The sequence below is a fragment of the Triticum aestivum genome, chromosome 7D (genome assembly GCF_018294505.1).
Source record: "Triticum aestivum cultivar Chinese Spring chromosome 7D, IWGSC CS RefSeq v2.1, whole genome shotgun sequence".
In the NCBI taxonomy this organism is placed as follows: Eukaryota; Viridiplantae; Streptophyta; class Magnoliopsida; order Poales; family Poaceae; genus Triticum; species Triticum aestivum.
In genome coordinates, this window is record NC_057814.1 from 32,389,430 (window position 1) to 32,406,151 (window position 16,722).

Here is a 16,722-nt window from a genome sequence, read left to right on the forward strand (position 1 = left end):
AGGAGCTTTTAAATCTCCAATGCCATTTAGGGCTTCTCTAACCTCCTCTTCAGTATATTACGCACAAAGGATGCTATTCATTTCCGCTGTCACTTTTGGATGTACAGCTTGCATGATTTCATCATTATTTTCATGTGCTGAGGAGGAAAAGATATTGAAGAAATAATTTGCAATATGCTCTTTTAGAGGGTTATCACCCTCGACCCAGCTTCCATCATCCCTCTTTAGTTTCCTAATAGTGTTCCTCCTTTTCCTTTCAGAAGCAAATGCATGGAAGAATGCGGTATTTTTGTCTCCTTCTTGTAACCATTTGACGTGAGCACGCTGCCTCCAGTGAGTGTCTTTTTGATGCTCTTCCGGTCAAGCTTCTCACGAAGGTAGTGTTCTCTTGACACTTTGTTCTGGGTAATCTCACCTCTTCTCACCTCCTCCAAATCCTTTCTCAAATTCTTAATTCTCTTATCAAGATCACCCAACACATTTGTGTCCCGGACCTTGAGATCATTAGCAACCCTGCGCATCATGCGTTGGATATTATTATTGTCACAACTCTGAATTGCATTGTTCTAGGAATTGTTCACAATAGCTTCACACTCTTCTTCCTGCAGCCATCTTGCTTCAAACTTAAAGGCATGAGCCCTTCTTCTGTAGATACGCGTACTATTTTCTCCTTCTATTTGAATGGTTATAGGCCTGTGATCTGAGTGTCGTGGGTAACCGTTGATAACCTTGGCAAAGGGGAACCTCGCAAACCAACTCCTTGAGCCTACAGGTCTATCTAGTCTATCTTTAATGTATCGGCTGGCTTCCAAACTATTATTGCGCCAGGTGTATTTATCTCCCACATAACCCAGGTCTCTTAGGCCACAATCAGAAAGAGTCATCCTAAATCCCTCCATCTGGCCCTGAGCTCTAGCTGGTCCACCTTTCTTCTCGTCGTTGTACAAAATCTCATTGAAGTCACCCATACACAACCAGGGAAGATCCATTTGATTACTGAGCAAGCGTATCAACTTCTAAGTAATTATTTTCCTGTCACTCGCTCGTTCCCCATAGACACCGGTGAAACGCCATCTAAAACCATCTTTTTCCACCACTTCCACATCGATATGGTATCTTGAGTAATTATGCAGCTTCACATTTATTTCTTTCTTCCAAAATAAAGCCAAGCCTCCACTTTTTCCTGCACAATCTCTTGCCACCATGTTATTCATTCCAAGCATCCATTTGAACTTTTCCATTCTCCTTTTGTCCAATTTTGTTTCGGACAAAAAGAGAATGTCGGGGTCCACCTGCTTCTGAAGGTCCAGAAGCCCTCTAACTGTCGGGTCATTCCCCAAACCCCGGCAGTTCCATGCCGTGAGCCTCAATTTGGCCCGTGGGACTGATCCATCAGTCCCGCTTTCAATTCTGATTTGAGCCCAACAGCTGCGTCTATGTATTCTTGGTTCTCCTTTCTTTCCTCTCCATTATATCCCACTAACGGTGTCCCGGCTATCGTATCAACCTCCATCCTTCCTTTCTTCACAATTTCCAACTCCAATTCTACATCCATATCCATCATCCCTCTCTTTCTCGATTCTGGTTCCTTCACCGATCTTTGTTGGGTTGAGGTAGCTCTCTCTCGTCGCCTGAAAGTGGTTTGCTTTCCTGACAGATTGGGTGAAGGATTGACAATTACCTTCAAGTCATCCAATTCCTTCTTATCCTCAAACTTCTCCTTACCTTTCAAAACTTTCTCTTTTTCTATGCCATCTATTTCAGTCCCTGTATCGCCCTTTCTCTCTTCAGCTTCAACCTTTTGAACACTCTGGGCAACCCCACTTCCATGTTCCTTAACACCTTTACAATCCAGTGCCATTGGAGTAAACTGGGATGGGTTGTACTATTTATCTGCAGTCTTATCCTCCGCTACCTCTTTAAAGTTGTTTTTCCTCCCATCGACACTTACTTTATTTTCCTTTGACTGCAATTTAAATGGGCTATTGACCACCTTGTCCTCTTTCTTCCCAGACCCTTCCATCTTGTCATCAGTATCTGAATTCTTCCTCCAGGAAAATGCATCACTCCCCTTACTGCCTCCACTACTACTTCTTCCAAACCCCCACTTATCACTAGTATCCCTGCCCCTATCATCTTCTTTTGGGATTCTCTTCCATAGCTCAGCCTTGAGCCAGGGGCCAAATTCTAGATTCGCCCCACACTGGTGCTTACTTGGGCAAGCTTTGTCAATGTGGCCAATTATCCCACAACGATAGCAAAAAGTCAGGCAAATATTCATATCTAAAAATAATTTCCCTTCTCCCCTCCTCCTCCTTTCCTTTATCCCCTTCAGCAACAGCCTTGTCGGTGCTATCCTCATCATCTCCCACATCGTCAAAAGCCATGATGCCTCTCATCAGGGGTTTAGTAATATCCAGTCGTACATTTACTCGCATGTAATCACCTGCAGGCATACCATACTCATTCACGTCTACATCAATAACCTCCCCAATTTCTCTGCCAATATCCTCTCTTGTCTCCCTACACATCAAGCCCATTGGAATACCATAAAGTCTTACCCAAATTGGTGTGTACTTAAATTGATACTCCTCCGGAGTTTTGGATGGCTTGAAATCTTCCAACACCAGTAGCTTTTTGTTAAACATCCAAGGGCCACCATCTAGTGCTTTCATCTTCCCTGCTTCCTCCCAAAACACGAACAGAAACCTGTTCATGCCAAGGTCTTTGCATTCGATTCCTCTGAACGGGCACCAAATTCCTCCAAGCGCTATTGCCATGGCCTCCGCTCTTGCAGGCCTTTCAGACGTGAGCTTACCAATCACTTGCGGCTTCATTAGCACCTGAGAGGTTGCGTTCCTCCGCCCAATCCGCACCCCTTTCTTTTCCGCTTCTAACAGCTTCAACGACTGAAGCTTCCTCTGAACTCCCTCCATTGGAACACCCTGAGGGTTCCTGCTGGGAAGGCCACGACTCCCACCGCCGGGCGCCGCTGCACCACCACCAGCCGCCGCTAGGCGCCGCCGGGTGCCGCTGCACAACACCCACCCACCACCGAGGCCTGAGGAATAGGTTCCTCTCTCAGGCTAGAACCCTCCCCAAATAATGGTTCACGAGATGCTCCGGGAAAGTTGGATCTGAAAGAGGCCTGGATGGATCGAAGTAGAGTAAGAGATTTAGAGAGATTGGTGGATTTTTGGACTAGATTGGCGGCAAGATCGCCGACGGAAAGCGCCGGAGAGTCGCTGCCGAAGGAGCTAGAAACAGCACGAAACGGCACGGACGGACGACCTCCACATTCCTCACAGCGACCTTAGCTCAGTTGTTAGAGCGGAGCTCAGTTGGCACTGTAAACCCCAAACTTGAAGTAGTAGGAATCGCTGGGGGTCACGCTGGTGCCGAACTTGTGCTCGCCGTCTATGTAGACGGCCACCGTGGACGCCCGGACGTCGTGCACCAAGTTGAGGCGGAACCACCGGTTGTAGATGTCGGGCTCGACCTCCGTCCCACTGTAGACACAGGACACCGTCGTAGACGTGCAACATCAGCACCGTCGAGTGCGCGACACCCTCCTGGTTGTGGATCTGCATCACTGACGCGCCGAACGTCCCCTCCGGCACATAGCCGTAGCCCTCGAACTGCCACACCCCAGACGAGTAGTCGTGGCCCTGAAAGATCGAGAACGATTCATTCATATATGTGTGTGACGCCATGCATGGCCGATTTGGAGGGAGCACAAATATATATATGGTGACGGGCAATGTACTTACCCGGAGCTTGACTTCAGAGCGGGGGTTTGTGTGGGTGGCGGTGTTGAAGGGCTTGTCGTTTCGGTGCACCCAGAATGTCCGCACGCCATTGCGGTACTAGAACCGCTGGCTCTCCGGCACGTTGTACGGGCTCTGCACCTGGAAGTCACCGTCGGCGAGCACCACTTTCTCGAACCCGGCGGTGGGGTTCCCGCTGTTGCTGCGGGCTGCTGCGAGGAGCGTGCAGCCCATGGCCACGAGAAGAACTAGCCATGGACTTGTGAGAGAAGCCATTATTGCAGTATGTGTGGAGGATCGATGTGTGTAGCTAGCAGGTATATGTCCACAATCAGTTTGTGATTGATGTGTAGCAAGCAAGCTGCCTAGCTTAGTTGAGATGGATGTGGGAGAAGATTGAGACGTTAAATAGCACTAGTATGGTTTGGCGATGGACGTTCAGTTGTTTGACGTGCATTGGGGTGCACGATGTTGGATTATGGATGGGCTTAGGCCCATATAAGACACTAATCCCTGGTTAATCTTGAGGCCCATGTATGAGATGGCAGGTGGTGGGAAGTTTAGTTCCACCTTGCTAGTTGAGGAGAGTTGAGACCCTTTTATAAGGGCTGCTCTACCACTTGCCATTGGGAGCTTGGGAAGAGGAGTGGTACACGCGCGCTCCTCCTCCTCCGCCGCACGCCTCGCCTCGGGGTGCGAGAATGAGCCGAAGCTTATTTTTGCCGCTCAGGAATGAATTAATTAATAAGGGATACTGTGGGCTGACTTGCGTTCCCGGGATTCATCGACTCCGTTCGTTGGTGTGCGACCCTTCTCCGGGAACGACGACTCCCTTCCCGGGAGTGCGTCGACTCGGTCGTGGGCCTCCGCCCAGGCCCATGACTTTCTACCCGACGGACTATATAAGAAGGCTTTGGCCAGTAGAGTGACCTAGTTCGGTTCACTCACTCCCTTTCGCGTAACCTAGCCGTCATCTAATGTTCCTCACTCTGTGCTGTCTCCGGCGACCCCATCCCGACGACCGCGTGCACAGCCGGTCGGGAGAGCAGGTGCCTCCGGAACCCTGTCGTTCGAGATCCTGCCCGGGAGAACGACAATAAGGTTTTTGGGGAGCGCCTTGACGCGACTGCTCCCGATCCGTCCCCAACTCCGTTCGCCTCTGCTTCCACTACTTCCCCTGCATCGACACCATGGCCGACGCCACCGCTGCCAAGAAGAAGGCCACGGACGACGCCGAGGCTGCTGCTGCTGCCGCCGCGTTGGCCTGGCCAACCGGAGGGTATGATCTGTTCATCCCTCGTTTACTCGTACTTGTACTAGCCGTATTTGTGCTGCTCATAGATGGTTCGCTTCTATGTTCTGTACGTGCTAGTATGCTTAGGTATAGCTATGAGATGCATACCTTTTATGCCATGCTTACTGTTTACTCGTGGATTAGTCTAATCGGAAAAGTGCTAATATTTCCAACAATCCAAAAACCTTATTCTAGGCACTTTTCGATTCAAGGCTTTGCTGCTACTCTGAAACCGGAAAATTTTACCGAGACGCACTTTAAGCGTTGGCAGACTAGGACCACCTTGTGGCTCGCAGCGATTAACGTGTTCTGGGTTGGCGGTGTGTCCCTCACAGAAATGATTGCTCCTGAACAGGAGAAGGCGTTTAGGAAGGCAACCACAATCTTTTTGGGAGCAGTTCTGAGTGTGATTGGAGACAAGTTGGTTGACGCATATATTCATATGGGGGTTGCCACAAACTTGTGGGATGCGCTCGAAGTCAAATTCGGCGCAACTGATGCTGGCAGTGAGCTGTATGCCATGGAGCAATTCCATGATTACAGCATGGTTGATAACCGTTCTGTATTGGACCAGGCTCATGAGATACAGTGCATTGTTAAGGAGCTGGAGCTCCTGAAGTGTGAGTTACCGGACAAGTTTGTCACGGGTTGCATTATTGCAAAACTCCCTCCTAGTTGGAGGAACTTTGCTACTTCTCTTAAGCACTTGAGATGTGAATTCTCTGTCGAGGATGTCATCGGTCATCTCAGTGTTGACCAGAACTCGAGAGCAAAGGACTCACACGTGAAATGGGCAGAGGGTTCTTCTAGCGCCAATGTGGTGCAGAAGAACTTCCACAAGTTCAAGGGAAAGAACTCTGTCCAGCAGAATACTACCTTTAAGAAGAAGGGTAAGAAGAAAGACAAAAAGAGAAATGGTTACTTTACTTGTGGTTCAGATGAACATTGGGCAAACAAGTGCCCAAACAAGTACAAGAAGCCAGCACAGGACTCCAAGTCTGTGAATGTCACTCTGAGCAACAATGATGCGGCATCTGGGTATGGTAATCTGTTTACCATGCTTTTGGTTTGTCAGTCCACCGATTGGTGGGTTGACACTGGGGCCAATATTCATGTGTATGCTGATGTGTCTTTGTTTTCTTCTTACCAGGTCGCACGAGATTGTTCCGTCCTGATGGAGAATGGTTCGCATGCTTCTGTTCATGGTGTTGGCACGGTAGATCTGAAGTTTACTTCGGGAAAGATCGTGCAACTGAAGAACGTGCAGCATGTCCCCGCCATCAAGAAGAATCTCGTTAGTGGCTCCCTTCTGTGTAAAGAAGGGTTTAAGTTAGTATTTGAGTCTAACAAAGTAGTCGTATCTCGGTATGGACTATTTGTTGCACAAGGATATGATTGTGGTGGTTTGTTCCGCCTTTCCCTAGAGGATTTCTGTAATAAAGTCGTGAACCAAATTCATTCTAATGTAAACGAATCTGAGGTTTGGCATTCACGTCTTTGTCACATAAAATTTGGTTGTATGACGCAGCTAGCTAAGGTAGACTTAATCCCGAGTTTCACTTTAGCCAAAGGCTCTAAGTGCCATGCGTGTGTGTAAGCTAAGCAACCTCGTAAGCCTCACAAGCTTGCGAAGGAGAGACACCTGGCACCGTTAGAGCTCATACATTCAGATCTCTGTGAGATGAATGGTGTGTTGACTAAAGGTGGAAAGAAATACTTCATGACTCTAATTGATGATTCCACAAGATTCTGCTATGTGTATTTGTTAAATACTAAGGATGAGGCTCTACACTACTTTAAAATCTATGAGGCTGAAGTTGAGAACCAACTTGAGAAGAAACTAAAACGAGTCCGGTCTGATCATGGTGGAGAGTACTTTTCTAATGAGTTTGATTTATTCTGTGCAGAACATGGTATTATTCATGAGAGGACGCCTCCCTACTCACCCCAGTCAAACGGGGTTGCTGAACGGAAAAACCGTATTCTAACTGATTTGGTTAACGCCATGTTAGATACATCGGGTTTATCTAAGGCATGGTGGGGGAGGTTGTTTGACATCATGTCATGTCCTGAATAAAGTTCCCACAAAGGATAATGAGACTACTCCCTATGAGCAATGGGAAAAGAAAAGAACTACACTCTCTTACCTGCGCACATGGGGCAGTTTGGCAAAAGTCAACGTGCCGATAACCAAAAAGCGCAAGTTGAGACCAAAGACCGTGGACTGTGTTTTTCTTGGCTATGCCAAGCATAGCGTTGGCTATAGATTTCTAGTGGTGAAATCTGATGTACACGACGTGAAGGTCGGTACGACCATGGAGTCTAGTGATGCTACATTCTTTGAGGATATTTTTCCCATGAGAGATATGCAAAGCACTTCTAGACTGGAATCTAATGAGACTCCTGAACCTGCCATTCGGATGGAATACAATGAACATAAAAGTGATGAGAGTTCCACGGAGGATGACAAGGAAGCTCCTATGAAGAGCAAGAGACAAAGGACTGTAAAGTCTTTTGGTGATGATTTCCTCGTGTACCTTGTGGATGATGACACTCCCAGTTCCATTTCAGAAGTTTATGCATCTCCGGATGCTGACTACTGGAAGGATGCGGTCCGGTGCGAGATGGATTCCATCTTGGCTAACGGGACATGGGAAATCACTGATCGTCCTTATGGTTGTCAACCATTGGGATGTAAGTGGGTGTTCAAGAAGAAGCTTAGGCCCGATGGTACTGTTGAGAAGTACAAGGCTAGGCTTGTGGCCAAGGGTTATACCCAAAAAGAAGAAGAGGATTTCTTTGATACTTACTCACCTGTGGCTAGACTAACAACCATTCGAGTGTTACTCGCATTGGCTGCCTCGCATGATCTTCTCGTTCATCAGATGGACGCTAAAACAGCTTTCCTTAACGCAGAGCTAGACGAGGAAATTTACATGCAACAGCCGGTTGACTTTGTAGTAAATGGTCAGGAAAGAAAGGTGTGCAAGCTAGTGAAATCTCTGTATGGCCTGAAACAAGCGCCTAAGCAATGGCATGAGAAGTTTAATACAACTTTGACATCTGCTGGCTTTGTTGTTAACGAAGCTGAAAAATGTGTATACTATCGCTATGGTGGGGGCGAAGGAGTTATACTGTGTTTGTATGTCGATGGCATACTGATATTTGGGACCCACCTCAAAGTAATTGAGGAGGTCAAGGCCTTTCTATCTCATAACTTTCAGATGAAAGACCTGGGCGTGGCTGATGTTATCTTGAACATCAAGCTACTGAGAAATTCTGAGGGTGGAATTACACTTTTGCAATCCCAGTATGTTGAGAAGATTTTGAGTCGTTTTGGATATTCGGACTGCAAACCTTCTGCAACACCACATGATCCTAGCGTGCGTATTCGAAAGTTCGAAGGCACGGCTATTGATCAATTGAGATATTCTCAAGTGGTTGGTTCACTGATGTACCTGGCGTGTGCTACTCGTCCTGACATCTCATTTGATGTGTGCAAACGGAGCCAGTTTTCCAACCAGGGAGATGTGCATTGGCATGCTGTTGAGCCAGTGATGCGTTACTTGCAAGGTACTGCGAACTATGGAATTCACTATTCTGGGTACCCGACGGTACTTGAGGGATATAGTGATTTGAATTGGATATCTAATGCTGATGAGATGAAAGCCACAAGTGGACATGTCTTCACACTTGGTGGTGGTGCTGTTTCCTGGAAGTCTTGCAAGCAGACGATCTTAACCAGATCGGCTATGGAAGCAGAACTCACAGCATTAGACACATCATGCGTCGAAGCGGAATGGCTTCGAGAGCTTTTGATGGATTTGCCGGTGGTTGACAAACCAGTGCCGGCTGTCCTTATGAATTGTGACAATCAAACGGTGATTGCCAAGGCTAAGAGTTCAAAGGACAACATGAAATCCAGAAAGCACATATGTTTGCTTCCATGAAACCCAAACTTCGAAAGTTGGGATAGTTATATGATATTCATGGAACTGAAAATTATTTTCAGATACAAACAAAGCAATGTTTGTTTGCAAGTATTAGTAAAAGTGTTTACTATGCATTTGACTGTTGGGAAAGGGATCCAGAAGAACGCCTGTCATATAATGAAAGGTGAATAAAACAACAACTTAAAGAGAAAGGAAGTGTCCAAAGGGTGTTAGTATGACTTACACGCCTAGGAAGTCCGGGGCTAACGCCACTCTTAAGTTGGGTGCTTCTTTTGCGAGTAGGAGAAATACTAAAAGTTAAACTGTTAGAAGTAAAAAGGCAGAAAGAAAGATGACTGGAATATCCAGCTCATGTATGAATGTCATACAAGTTTTTGTTGTATAGTAGGCTGGTCAAAGATATAGTTCTTGGGAATTCTGGTTAAACATGTTAATCACTAATTCTTGGGTATTGTGAGTTAATCACAAAGATACCCGCTCGATTGCATTCAATTGCGAATCACTGTAAGAGCTACTGTGGCCTAAAAAGACTAGCCAGAAATGAGGTTAAGGTATACACAGGGAACATAGTAAATGTTACTATACCTTCCATCGGTGTATTGCCGTCTGTATTTATTTTCATAATTCATTTAGAGTTTTACAAACTCTAGCCCATTGCATAAGGTATCTTGCAAGAAGGTTGTTCATAAGAGAACCTTTTATGTTCGATGTTATGAATAACACAAGGGCCATACTTTCATTATGAATGAGATGTATGTTATGAATATTGATAATAATACAATACCTCTGGGTTTACTTTCATAATTCATTTTAGAGTTTCATACACTCTAGCCCATTGCACAATGTTTGTTGCAAAAGAGTTGTTCATAAAAACAACAATTGTTGTTAAGTATTATCAATAACATGAAGGGCCATGCTTCCATCCAAGATGGGACGTATGTTATGAATATTGAGGGTAATATGATACATCCATAACACTGACGCTAAATGTCGCAAGACTAAAAGAATACCACACAAGTGTGGCACTACATTTGGTCACATTGGAGAAACCCGCATGGAAAATTCCATTATGATGGATTTTGAAGTCTTTTTGATTTTGAATCATCTGACACTTGCAACTTTCCTCCGAAAAGTGAAGTGACTAAAATACCGTTCACAGGCAATAAGGAACGAACAACAAACTTATTAGTGATCATACATTTGATGTGTGTAGTCCGATAAGTGTTGTTAGTGGTGGATTTATTTATCTTCAGAAATGACTCAAGTAGATATATGGATATTTACTTGATGAGACGTAAGTCTGGATCTTTTGAAATCATTCGAAAGGTTTTCAAAAATGAAGTAGAAGTTATTGTAACAAGAAAATTATGTTTCTGCAATTTGATTGCACAAAGGAATATTTGAGTTACATGTTTAGCGAATGTTTGATGAGTTGTGAAAGGGGTTTCATAACTTGCACCTCCCGGAACACCACAGCAAGTGAAAAGTCCGTGGAGATGTAATCTAACCATTTATGACATGGTAAGGTCAAAGATGACATAAATAAATTTGCCATTATCCTTTTTAAGGTGATGCTTTAGAGACTGCGGCTTTTACACTGAAAAGAGCTACATCGGGTCTGTTGAAATGAAGCCATGGTATGGTACGCCCAACCATGTTATATCTTTTCTTAACATTTGGAATATGGGGCTTGTGTAAAAGGTTACAAACCTATTCCAAATCAGACAAGTGCTACTTTGTAGGTTATACCAAAATGTTGGGTATTCCTCCCTCACTATACCGAGGCAAATAGTTTTGCCGCGAAACGGTGTGCTTTTAAAGAGAATGGTTCTTTCAAAAAGGTGAGTGGGAGAATAGTGCAACTCGACGAGATAAACAGTATCTAAGTCATCAGATCAAAGGAAAGAGACCTTGGAAGTAATTCCAGAGTTTCCTACTGCGACTGATACGGAAGTCTCTACAATAAAATGTATGAACTTCGGTCGAACTTGCAGCTGAACCACGTAGGCAAGGCTCGTGCAAACCTCTCAGGTGCGCAAACGAGATATTGTTGTTAGACAACATTATACCTACGATACACAAGGAAGCGTTGATGGGCCCTGACTCCGGAATTGGCTAAATGCCAATACAACCCAAGTTAGTTTCCATATAAGTGATTCAAGACTAAAACCTTTTAGCATTTAAAACGCCAAGGAGTGATTCTTGCCAAAGTCACATGGAAGGAGTTTTTGCAAGACTCGATGTCCCAAAACACTGATGAGTAAAATACATGATGCAGATTCCACACACTTTTGTGTTTGGATTAATCATGTATTCCATGGTATGTAAAACAACCAGATATGTCCGATACTCCCAAGGTGTTGCGAGTATGGATACTAAAGTGATCAAAGTACTGATCGTGGGACAACAGTGAAAGATGTCATTGAGTACTAGAGTAAGTACTGATGATATGTTTTCTTGCAAGCGGAGATCATGAAGAGTTCGTTGTAAAATGTTACATCGATAGTCTTCATCTTTTCACCGTGCGATTTTCGATTTAAGTTAAGGGTTTTGTGTAACACACAATGTGGTGGCACAGTTAGTTGGAATTTGTTCAAACTAGTTACTGTGGCGAATTCTATAACAAGGGCTAAGTATGTTGACGCTTTAGAAGCGACAAAGAAGATGTTGAATCATATAGTTCATTCATGAACTTAGTATAGTTCCAAGATGGCTTTTGACAATGGGACACTACTGCAGGTAGTTGCTCCATAACTTAGTCTGAGGAATCCAGGTTCGACCTGTGATTCACATACATACAAAGCCAAGTCCACACAAAATATGAATTTTGTGAAAACGTGAAAACGCGAGGACATGCAAAGATACACACGGAACTGAAGTCGTTAGATCCGTTGGACATCAGGCTATACCACAAGCGAAGCATATTTACACCGGTGTGCCACAGGTGTAAAGTGCATTAGCATTAACTAGATTATTGATTCTAGTGCAAGTGGGAGTCTGTAGGAGATATGCCCTAGAGGCAATAATAAATGATATTGTTTATCTCCGAGTTCATAATTATGTTTATGTTCCATGCTATAACTGCTATGGTTCTCGAGTCTGCAATAACCACGAGGCTCGGAGGAAGACTCATATGCACGTGTGGAATAATAAACGGTAAAATGTATTCCTAGTCTGGCCTCTAAGACTAGCTCAAGTGTTGCATGATGGTTATGTTTTCCTGATCATGGGCATGTCTATGTCAGCAACCTTGAGGGCATAATGTTAAGAGAACATTTGTGTTGAATCGACCCGGCATGATGTTATGCTATGAGATTCATTCGTCACAAGTTTATTGGTACATAACACAGAGATGGTTAAAGTTTGCATGATTCCTTAGACCATGAGAGTATCGAGTTTCTTCATGCTTGCTTCATGAACTTTGGGGTTTGTTAAACGTCATCCGTAAATGGGTGGCTATTACGGCGGCTTACGGGTTCATGGAAAAGTGTGTCAAGTAACTTGATAGCTCAAGATTGGGATTTGCTCCTCCGACGATGGAGAGATATCTCTGGGCCCTCTCGGTGTTACGGTATCCATCATCGTCTGGCCAGACACTTTGTGATTTGATCACGGGGATGCCGGAACACGATAACGAGAAAAGAGAACAATACCGGTAACGAGGTAACTAGCATAGTGGACAAGTTGTTGATCCACGGGAATGCCAACATGTCTCACCTCAGGTATTTGTAACATATCGCGAAGCAACAGGAATAGCACACGGCAACTGGAGGTTCACTCGAATATTTATTCGTGTGGGTATAGGGGTCAATATGGGTGTCCACGGCTCCGATGTTGATCATTGATCGGAAGGGGTTCCGGGTCATGTCTATACTTCACCGAACCTATAGGGTCACACGCTTAAGGGTCATCTATCTGCTGAATACTAGACAGGGAGTCTGAGAGAAAATCACCGAAAAAGTTTCGGACACCGAAAAGTTTCGGACAGCGGAATCGTACCGCAGAGAGAGGTCATCGGATAAGTTTCGATGATACCGAAAAGTTGTTTCGGGATACACCATTAAGTAAAATTGGTTTGGGCACATGCCTGATAATTCTTGGAGGATGCCAGAATCATTCTGGAAGCTTTTTGGAATTTTCTGAGATAAAAACCGGAAATGTTCCGGAGCTGCCGGAGCCACTTCAGATGCGTTTCGCAGATGAAAATCACTAAAACCGGAATTGTTTCGGAACGCGTTGAAAATCATTTTAGTGGGTACTGGAAATGTTCTTAGCCCACATAAATATTTTCAGTTCGATCAGACGCTGAAAAATGTCGTCGTGAATAGTGAAAATCAGCTTTATGGTTACTTTATGGAAAGCCACCTTTTGGGGCTTTGCTCCAAAAGATCTTGGGGATGACATGGATGGATAGGAGCCCTTTTTTGGGCCCCTCATGGGGGTGTGGCCGGCCACATGGGGTATCCCCCCTTGGGGACCCTCTTGTTCCTTGGTTTCACTCCTAGGTCCTTGTGGAAGGACTTCATTCATGTGCATTTTGGGTTTTTTGTGAAACTACCCTACCCCCTTGGGATTTCCTATAAATAGAGGTGGAGGGGCAGCCCTCCACACTCATCCCTTGCTCTCATACACATGCCATGCATTATCTGGCTTCTTCTCTCCCTCCCACGAAAAGAGTTCCGTAGAGCCGTAAGGCTGTCTGGGTTCCGGCAGGAACTAGTTCTGGACGGTGAAGCCCTGCCGGATAGATGACACCGTATGTGTGCAACTCTGTAGAGAGATCATAGTTTCGGTCTTAGTTCGTGAGTGCCTCCTGAAGGGCTGTCCGTGTGACCGTCCGAGTTTCGAAGGTCCTCCCGAAGGGCTGTCCGAGTGACCGTTCAAGTTTCGAAGGTCCTCCCGAAGGGCTGTCCGCAACACCGTCCGGGGGGCTGTTCGACCGCCTCCCGGAGGGCTGTCTGAGGAGCAGATGAGGGTATACATCCTCGCGGTTGGGAGGTTGTAAATCCTAGCTGCGGGGATCTGCACCGCCGATCGTCATCGACTCTACTTCCCGCTGCGCTACGAGTCGGTAACGAAAAAGATCAAACCATGTATGCAGTCTCCATAGTGGTCCTGGGCTGGTGCGTAGGTCAGAAATTTTTTGTTTTCTGCTGCGTTCCCCTACAGTGGCATCAAGAGCCGTGCTATGCGTAGATGTAGGTTTCGATCTAGAATACATGGAGATGTATGGGTATTGCATAATATAATTAGGTAGTAGATGAGATCTATTGCTGAAAATTATTTATGCGGGTGACAGATGAAATCTGTTACCCGAGGTTCTTGTTGCTTCCCTAGAGTTTGCGTTTGCTCAATCTCGAGACAGCATGGTGGAATTTGACAAAGTTCTGGCAATCCGTGATCCTGATTGATCATGGAAGTGCTATCAGTTCTTTGGGTTCTGCCGTAGTCAAAAGAAAGATGAAATTCGCAGATGAAAGGGCATTGCAGATATGATCTGCATGGGGGTCATGCGTATGACGAAGTTTAGTATGGGGCTCGAGATTTAATTATCCCGTGTTTCATACACCCCGAGATGTTAATCTAGCAACTTGAATAATCATACTTGATGATAAAACGTTGGTAGCTGCGGTTTAAGTCAAAACCTTAGAAGCCACGTAAAATAAAATTTTGCATAAACCTATTAGAGGCGTCTAACTTGGTTTTGCAGGATGTGCATGTGATGTGGTATAGCAGTGCTCATACTAATTCGATTATGTATGAGATGACTATATGATGTAATTTGATTAACATGACCTGCGTGTCATGATTCGGCATGATGGCTGGAGCCATATGATTGCATTTTAATGACATGCGTGTCAACCTTGTTGTAATGCATTATTTTGTTAGCTATAGAGATAGCAATATTATCTGGTGCATCGACAAGGTGGTGGCAATCTTCGTGAAGGTGACCACCGACGCGAATGCCGAAGACGAAGAAATGAAATACTTCTCCGTCAGAAAGGGCTATACCATATCATGCTATTATGAATTGCCTGAGATGTTTATCCCTTATGATGCACCCTTCTTGATTGCGCGGTAGTCGCTTTTATTAGGGTGATCTCTCACTTAAAATATCAAGTAGTTAGTGTTCTCCCAAGTGTAGCACCGTCACGGCACCTATCTTTTCGGGGTGCGCCATGGATGCATGGGTACGAACGATTAGAGAAGTGTGAGGCGGGTGAGGTCAGACCTCGCAGCAAGATCACTTGGTTGTCTTGACGTTCATGGCAGGATCGTCCTGAGCTCGGAACACACGCATCGAAAGATGAGTAAGAGTCACATAGAGATGTGATCGGCAAGTTGGCCTACCGATTAAAATTCCCGTTATGAGATGATGATTCTATGGCGATGAATTGAAGTCTGGATCTTGTATCACTCAAAATTAATTGTGAGAGATATTGATTTGAGTGGGAGCGCACTGTTGAATTAACATGTTTAATTCTCAGTGCAATTAATTATGAACACTGTCTAAGTGTTTCTTGCAAAATAGTTGTAGAATAATGGCTCGCGTTTCCACCTTCCCTATTAAAATTGAATAACTGTTAAATATCTGGTTAAAACTTTACGATTGGTAACGTAATATGAGGATTGTCCTCAAAAGTGCCGAGAAGGACTTTGTCCTATCGCATGCTTTCCGTATCCTCCCGCTAAAGCTATGGATCATGTGACTCTCGTCCTTCGATCCAAAAGTTATAATTCCGTTTCAGTCAAGTGCAATATGTTTGCTTCCATGAAACCCAAACTTCGAAAGTTGGGATAGTTATATGATATTCATGGAACTGAAAATTATTTTCAGATACAAACAAAGCAATGTTTGTTTGCAAGTATTAGTAAAAGTGTTTACTATGCATTTGACTGTTGGGAAAGGGATCCAGAAGAACGCCTGTCATATAATGAAAGGTGAATAAAACAACAACTTAAAGAGAAAGGAAGTGTCCAAAGGGTGTTAGTATGACTTACACGCCTAGGAAGTCCGGGGCTAACGCCACTCTTAAGTTGGGTGCTTCTTTTGCGAGTAGGAGAAATACTAAAAGTTAAACTGTTAGAAGTAAAAAGGCAGAAAGAAAGATGACTGGAATATCCAGCTCATGTATGAATGTCATACAAGTTTTTGTTGTATAGTAGGCTGGTCAAAGATATAGTTCTTGGGAATTCTGGTTAAACATGTTAATCACTAATTCTTGGGTATTGTGAGTTAATCACAAAGATACCCGCTCGATTGCATTCAATTGCGAATCACTGTAAGAGCTACTGTGGCCTAAAAAGACTAGCCAGAAATGAGGTTAAGGTATACACAGGGAACATAGTAAATGTTACTATACCTTCCATCGGTGTATTGCCGTCTGTATTTATTTTCATAATTCATTTAGAGTTTTACAAACTCTATCCCATTGCATAAGATATCTTGCAAGAAGGTTGTTCATAAGAGAACTTTTTATGTTCGATGTTATGAATAACACAAGGGCCATACTTTCATTATGAATGAGATGTATGTTATGAATATTGATAATAATACAATACCTCTGGGTTTACTTTCATAATTCATTTTAGAGTTTCATACACTCTAGCCCATTGCACAATGTTTGTTGCAAAAGAGTTGTTCATAAAAACAACAATTGTTGTTAAGTATTATGAATAACATAAGGGCCATACTTCCATCATCGAT